This window comes from Pteropus medius, unplaced genomic scaffold, assembly GCF_902729225.1.
Source record: "Pteropus medius unplaced genomic scaffold, Ma_sr-lr_union100, whole genome shotgun sequence".
Lineage (NCBI taxonomy): Eukaryota > Metazoa > Chordata > Mammalia > Chiroptera > Pteropodidae > Pteropus > Pteropus medius.
Window position 1 is genome coordinate 24,041,022 of NW_024340849.1, and position 7,271 is coordinate 24,048,292.

The following is a 7,271-nucleotide window of genomic DNA, read 5'->3' on the forward strand; positions in this document are numbered from 1 at the left end:
CCCAGAAAAGTACTTAGTATCAACATCTCTACTTACATTAGTTCACGACTGTCCCAAAAGCTGAAAATTTCCATCTAAACTGAGGCAAAGTTCCTGTGAAAAAACTTAGATTACTTTAAATGTCAAATTCTAAAAAAGACATTTTCAGATATGCAAGGTCCCAAAATTCTCACATAGCTATTCCAACCTGGATTCTAGATAGGCTCATGCAGGGCAGCCATTATTATGTCTTGATGTAAAATGGTACTGGACGCAACTGAAATGAGTGGGAAACAATTTTGTACAAAATCAAAGCAGATTAAAATCAAGATAATCGCTAACTTAACTGCTTAACGAGGTAAAAATTGAGAAAGGGAACAGTCATAAAAATGTAAATATGATTATTAATTTAACCAAAAATGATGCTATAAAATTATACCAGAAGGGTGGGGAGAGGACACAAAGGAGTTGGTGATATAAGAGAGGTAAACTGTCAAGAACTGTAAAAGGAAGGCAAGAGATGATGTCTAAACTTAACGGATGAAAAGACAGCAATGTATTTGAGTGTTTCAGATATTTATGTTGTATAACAAATCACCCCAAAACTCAGCAGTTTAAAACCACCACCATCGTGTTATTATTGTTTCTCACACATATGTATCTCAGACTTTTTACAAAATTGACTCCATACACTTTCTAAATAATGTGTGTGACAAATTATATTTTCAAGATGGCCTCGATATCTCCAGCTCATGTATTCTTCTTGCAATGTAACACTGACACTCTTCTCATTGAGAGGCGGTGTCTATATTTCCTCTCCTTGAATAAGAGTAGGCCTGTGGCTATGGCAGAAGTGAATTATGTGACTTCTGTGACGAAGTCATAAAAAATGATTCAACTGCCACATGAGCCTCCTGGGACATTTAGAGCCCTGAGCTATCACGTAAAAAGTTTGAGGCTGCCACGTTATAAAGAAAATCCTGGCATATAGAGAGGCCATATGTAGGTGTTCCAGCTGACAGTCTCAGCTGCGATTCTAGGAGGCTCATATGCAAAAGAAGTCCTGATCTGAGGATCAGAAAATAGAAGCTTTTTCAAGAAAGGACTAGAAGTATCTCTCTCTCTCTTTCTCTCTCATTCTCTCTCTCTCTCACATACATACACACACACACACACAACACAAACACACACACACACACGCACACGCACACTTTATACACAAAAAGAAACCAGCTTTATGACTTCATACAATACCCAGTAAGTCATCTGACCTGTACAAGCCTGACTTTCCTCAACTATGACACATGAAGAATATCTTCCTTGGCTATTTCACTGTATTGTGTTTATTTAATACTGTAACCTTCACTGATCAGTTTTCTCTGTATCTCAGTTTCCTTTTTCCATTTATAAGATGAGAGATTTTTGATCTTTAGACATCCTTCCGATGATAACATTCTCTGTTATCTATAAAAGTAAAATTAACCATTCTGAGTGTTGAATGCATGGAATTATCTTATGAAGAAAGAAGAAACTTTAGTTTCAGAAAGATTCCAAGAGCAATTGAATTTGCCCTTGGAAAAAGTGAGATTTAGCATAGAGAGAGTTGGTTTATTTGCACTGGCCCTTAGAGAAAGCTAAGAACAAATATTAAACATGTGTTCTAGCTCCATCTTTTAGCACTATTGACATTAAATATTAATTCTAGGATGGAACTAGGTGTGAAAGAAATATATATTTAGGTTGCTTGCTGATGAGTATTTTTTGAAGATTATCATGAATACTTCTAACTTCACCTGAACCTAAGCTCTTCTCATTTCCTCACATCTCTATCCCAAACTACGTAGTGTGTGTGTGTGTATGTGTTTTCTCCTCTTTAAGGATGCCCATGGACTTCTGCTTTTGGCCAAGATGGAGTAATAAAAACCAGATTTACCTTCCCCCTGAAATAATTTTTAAAAAGCAATGTATAAACAGTTTTCAAAAGATAGAACTTTAACCAATGAAGGAGAGTGATATCTGAGAGACAGGAAACACATTACTGCCTCAACTTACTGCAAGAGAGTGTCCAGAGAGCTAATTACAGGGAGGCGGAACCCAGGCAGAGCCCAGTGGAGCCCGGTGGACTCGCTGAGTTGAAGAGATAGAGCTGAGAGTCTGGGATAAAACAGGGCAGCTAGAGTCCCTGTGTACCAAAGAAGAGAAAGTTGCACAGAAAGAGAAGTCCTTGAGTATTCAGCATGTGAGGATGCATATGGGGAAACTAGTTAGGGCTATAGAATGAACTATCTGATACGATCAGATAGAAAAGTGCCCAACAATCAAACAAGGCTGAGAATAGCACCTATTCCCATCTATCAGAGCAGAAAATCTCATAATCCAGGAGGCGATGTGTAGGATATTTAGAAGGGTCTTCTTGCTCCATTAGTAGGGAATAATTAGCCTTAGGCAAAATACTGTTTTGGCCCCACTTAACAAAATTTAAAGTCATACCCAAAAGAATCAAACTATTCTAAGAAGTTTAACTGTGTACAAAATCAGAGTTAAAAAATATAACAATAGAAGAATATTCTGCACCTCCAAAAATAAAATTCACAATTCCTGGCATCCAATCATAGAAGCCAGAAAATATAATCCCTAAAAAGGAGAAAAATCAACCAACTGAAACTAACCCATAACTAACACAAATGTTATAATTTTCAAACAGAGCATTAAAATAGTTATTATAACAACTAGAAAATACTGACATAACACAAAAAGCAATCGTAGGAAGGCTCTGAATGGTGGAAAGAATGCAAGGACTTGAAGAACAACATGACAGTGAGTTTACTGGGTTTCGTCTTCCAGGTATCCCAGAGAGGGTGCTAGAGAAGACTGAAACCCAGAATTCCAAACGGGCACAAAGCTCAAAAAAAAAGCTTGCTGTCTCTAGCCTAAGGAGTGAGAAATGATCGGCCTAACAGAACAGAAAGTCTTTCTGACAACACCTGCCCTACTCCAGCCAAACACCAATAAAAAACCACTCACATTCTCTCCGTCCTGTAGTTGCAGTGGGGCTAAGAAGGTAGTTAGCTAATCATCCAACCCCCATCCAGGGGGACAAAGTGGTGGCATTCTGCTTTCTCTATCAGAGTGGTCTAAGTGAGGAACTGGGCTTTTGTGTCTATGCACTACCAATAAGGAGGTGCAAGTTCATGCTTCATTTTCCCCAGGGAGCTGTCATTAGGGCCCAACCGGAGGTTTATACACATCCTACTCATGTGCAATGAAGAAGCATGATTCAGCACTTGCCTTTTGCTAAGGCACTATCACCAGGGCCAAGCAGGAAACTATTTACTCCCCAATCTGGACCTATGCACCATACCTAAATGGGGTGATTACCTGCTTAAAAAAAAAAAAGATTAAATAGAATTCAGAGTCTCACAGCATAATTTCAAAAATGTCAAGGACACAATTAAAAACCACTCTTCATGCCAAGAACTAGGAAAACCACAAACTGAATGAGGAAAGACAATCAATATATACCAACACTGAGATGATTCATGCGTTAGAATTATCTGACAAGGCTTTTAAATCAGCCACCATAAAAAAAGTCTTCATTTAGGAATTATGAGCACTCTTGAAACAAATGAAAATTAGAAAACCTTGATAGAAAAACAGAAAGTAGAAAAAACAACCAGAGAAAAAAATGTAGAAATAAAAAACACAATAACCAAAATAAAATAAAATAAAACTCTCACTGCGCAGGCTCAAAAGTAAACTGGAGACAACAGGGAAAAGAATCTGTGAATTTGAAGACGGATCAATAGATACTCAAAATGAACAAGAGATAAAAGAAATTGAAAAAAAAAAATGAAGAGCACCTCAGGGAACTTCTAAAACAATAATAAAAGATACAACATTTGTACCACTGGAATTACAGAAAGAAGAAAAGTATGGGATTAAAAAAATATTCAAAGAAATAATGGCTAAAAATTTCCCAAATTTACTGAAAGGCATAAACATACTAATATAAGAAGCATGAACCCTACAGAGACTAACACCAAAAGAATTCACAACAAGACATATCATAATCAAACTTCTTAAAACCAAAGATAAACAAAAACTCTTGGGAGAAGTGTCTGTTCAGATCCTCCATCCAATTTTTTAATTGGATTGTTTTTTTCTCATTGAATTGTATGAGTTCTTTGTATATTTTGGATATTTTGGATATATCTCCTTAACGATTGGAGATAGTTTGCAAATATCTTCGCCCATTCAGATGGTTGCCTCTTTGTCTTACTGACGGTTTCTTTTGCTGTGTAGAAGCTTTTTAGTTTTATTTAATACAGTCCCATTCATTTATTTTTGCTTTTACTTCCCTTGCCTTCAAGGTCTTCATAAACTCCTCTTTAAATCCAAGGTCTACGAATTTAGTACATATGTTTTCTTCAATGAATCTTGTATTCGGGTCTTTGATCTATTTTGAGTTAATTATAGTGTATGGTGACAGATAGCAGTCTTTTGCATGTAGTTTCCAATTTTTCCCAGCAAGATAAAGAAGATGTTGTACATATATACAATGGAATATTACTTATTCCTAAGCAAAGATGAAATACTGCCATTTGTGACAACATGGATCTTGAGATTACCATGCTAAGCAAAATTAGTCAGATAGGAAAAGCTGAGAGCCATATGATTTCACTTATCTGTGAGAAATAAAACTGAAGGCAACGAATGAACAAGACAAACAGAGACTCATGGACAAACAGTCTAGTGATTACCAGAGGGAAGGAGGGGAGGGAAGATATAGATAAGGGTAAAGGGGCTCAAATATATGGTGACCGAAGGAAATTTAACTTTGGGTGGTGAACATACAATGCAATATACATATGACATATTATTGAATTGTACACTTGAAACCTATGTAATTTTATTCACCAATGTCACTCCAAGAAATTTAATAAAATTAAAAAAAAGAAAAATTCTTGCAAGAAGTTAGTCTTACCTGTAGTGAACAAAAGCTATTCACACAACAGCAGATTTCTCATTGAAGCCACGGAAGGAAGCCAGAAGGGAGCGGCAAAAAAGGCACAGCCTTTTTCCGAGTACTGAAATCTAGTGAAAATACCCATCAATAATGAAGGGAGAAATAAAGTCATTCTCAAAATAAATATAACTAAGAACAATTTTTGCCAACAAGCCTACTTTTAGAGTGATTAAAGAAACTAAACAGAAAGGAAGTGATAACAGAGCAGAAAGAGACTCGAATTCAAAGAAATGGGCAAAAATAGGGGTAAATATAATAGACTATCCTTTCCCTCATGAATTTTTTATATTATTTATAGAAATAATTATAAAATTTATAAAAATTTTTATATTATTTATATTTTATAGATGAAGCAAAAATTATATCATCATCTGATGTGGTACTCGATGTATTATAGCAGAAATACTAAAGATATTTATATTATAAAAGTGCAAACTATAGAGGGACCTAAAGGAAAATAAGGGTTTTACATTTAATTCAAAGTGGTAAAATGTTGATACAAGGAGACTGTGATATATTACATATGTATATTTTAATACCTAGAGCAACCAATAAAAATATATTATCTAGAGCAACCAATAAAAATATATACAATATTATATTTAAAAAATACTAGAGAGAAATGAAAATGAAATTCAAAAGCCCAAGTAACTCACAAGAAGGCAAGAAAAGGTAAACAGAGAGACAAGAAACAGAATTAAAAAACAGAAAATGATAAGTAGATTTATGATTAACATTTTAAAAAGTTAACTATATTCCAGAGTCAAAAAAAATAAGTAGAGATATAGATGATATGAAAAACAGCCCAAGAAACTTCTGAAAATTACAATGTCTGAGAAAAAAAAATACAGAGTCAGTATTTAGTGGTAGATTAGCCATTTGCCAATAAAAAGATTAGTGAACATGAAGACATAGAAACAGAAACCATCCAAAAGCAAATACACCAAAAAAAATTAATAAGTAAATAAAAAGAGTATCAATGAAATGAAAATTATTTCAAGCAATCTAATAAATACATAATTAGAGTCCTTAGCAGGAATAAGAGGGGAAAAAAATATTTGAAGAAATAATGACTGAAGCTCTAAAACTTCATGAAAACTATAAACTCACAGTTTCAAGGTCTTGAAAATCTTAATCATTCTAATAGAAGTTAGAATAGGAGGAGAAAATAAAAAAGATAAGTCTACTTTTATTTTTTTATTAAATTTATTGGGGTGACATTGGTTAGGTTTCAAGTGCACAATTCAATAATACATCATATGTATATCGCATTGTGTTCATCATCCAAGCATAAATCCCAAGCACAAGAACATAAAATTAAACCAAGACACATCATATATAATCAATTTTCTGAAAAGCAGTGATAAAAAGAAAAACTATTTTCCCTGACTACAATGGAATTAAATTAGAAATAAATAATAGAAAGCTATATAGAAACATCCTCAATATTTGTAAACTAAGTAATATAATTCTAGCTCTTCCCATAAACGGTCTGAGGTGAACTCTGAAAGTGGTTTGCGATTCACTTGACACAGAAAACCGCACAAAATCATGTAAATCAAGAGGGTTGATTCTTCGTGTTTATTTTAAGAACTCTCAGGAAACTGCCCAAGCCATCAAGGGTATGTGTATCTGAACAGCCAGCAAGTATCTGAAGGATGTCACTTTACAGGAGCAAAGTGTGCCATTCCTTTGTTACAATGATAAAGTGGGTAGATGTGTCCAGGCCAAACCATGGGGCTGGATGCAGGGTCGGTGACCCAAAAAGAGTGCTGAATTTTCACTGCACATGCTTAAAAATGCAGACAGTGATGCTGAACTTAAGGGTTTAGATGTAGAGTCTCTGGTCATGGAGCACATCCAGGTGAATGACACTCCCGAGATGAGGCGCAGAACTTACAGAGCTCATGGGCGGATTAACCCCTCCGTGAGCTCTCCCTGCCACACTGAGATGATCCTCACAGAAAAAGGGCAGATGGTTCCTAAACCAAAAGAAGAGGCTGCACAAAAGAAAAATATGTCCCAGAAGAAACTGAAGAAACAAAAACTTACGGTCCAGGAGTAAATTCAGCATGCCAGTATATGTGAATGCAGATAAATGTAACATATCTAATATAAATAAATGCTAATAGTAAAATATAATAATAATAAATAATAATATATGTCTGAATAACCCATAGAATAAAGAAATCGAGAGAAATTAGAAACTATTTTGAAATGGATGAAAATGAAAAAGCAACATACCAAATTGTGATGTAACTAGAGC

General features: G+C 34.9%; 1 pseudogene; it reads left to right on the forward strand.

Moving 5' to 3' along the window:
* Positions 1–6,614: 6,614 nt before the first annotated feature.
* LOC120586207 (60S ribosomal protein L17-like) lies at positions 6,615–7,070 on the forward strand (annotated as a pseudogene).
* Positions 7,071–7,271: the final 201 nt, after the last annotated feature.